This window comes from Macrotis lagotis, chromosome 6 (genome assembly GCF_037893015.1).
Source record: "Macrotis lagotis isolate mMagLag1 chromosome 6, bilby.v1.9.chrom.fasta, whole genome shotgun sequence".
Lineage (NCBI taxonomy): Eukaryota > Metazoa > Chordata > Mammalia > Peramelemorphia > Peramelidae > Macrotis > Macrotis lagotis.
The window spans coordinates 222,327,812-222,328,555 of NC_133663.1; the positions used below are offsets into that span (position 1 = coordinate 222,327,812).

At 35.8% G+C, this 744-nt stretch overlaps 1 protein-coding gene across 4 annotated transcripts in view; it reads right to left on the minus strand.

Annotated features, from left to right (window-relative positions):
• RAI2 (retinoic acid induced 2) overlaps nt 1–744 on the minus strand; it is a 123,229-nt gene that overhangs the window by 73,529 nt on the left and 48,956 nt on the right. The window lies entirely within an intron of this gene.

A 744-nucleotide genomic window follows, 5' to 3' on the forward strand; every position in this document is an offset into this window, starting at 1 on the left:
CAGGATATTCAGCTAATGAGAACAGACCATCCCCCCAATCAGTCTGAGTAAATGAAAATTGGCTGCAGCTCCAGAGTGCAGCAAAGAATGTCCTTAAGGGCAGAGCTCATTGTTAAATTTTCAGTGTGAGTAGTCACATCACTGAAAACAGCAAATGATACAAATCAGGGCTTGATTTACTGTTTTGTTGATAGTCTAGACTTAAGAAAGTGATGGAAAAAATGTTAATAATTCAGATTAAAAGTGTGCAGCTGGCAATATTCACTCCTTCCCTTCAGTCAGTTGTTAAATATTTACCAACACACCCCCATGGACTATTTTTTGGTCTATATATTCTTAGAACCTTGTATAGTGTATTACAGGTATTTAATACTTAAAATTTTTTTTTTTTTTGCAAGGGTTACGTGATTTTCCCTAGGTCACACAGCTAAGTGTCTGAGGATGAATTTGAATTCAGATCCTTTTGACTCCAGGGAGGTACTCTATCCACTGTGCCACCTAGCTGCCCCTGTTCAATACTTTTTAATTTGTTGTTAGTGCCAATGTACAGAAACAGGACATGTTTCAGATGAAAACATCTCTTTGAATTTCCTTCAGTTATCAGAATCATTTCCTATTTGTTGAACTGGGATTCATAGGTGATAAAAAGATAATAGATTTTAAGATCAAAGAGGATAATAGATGTAGTAATGGATGTCATATAGTCTAATAAGGCCACTAAATGGAACAGTGTAATATACTGAC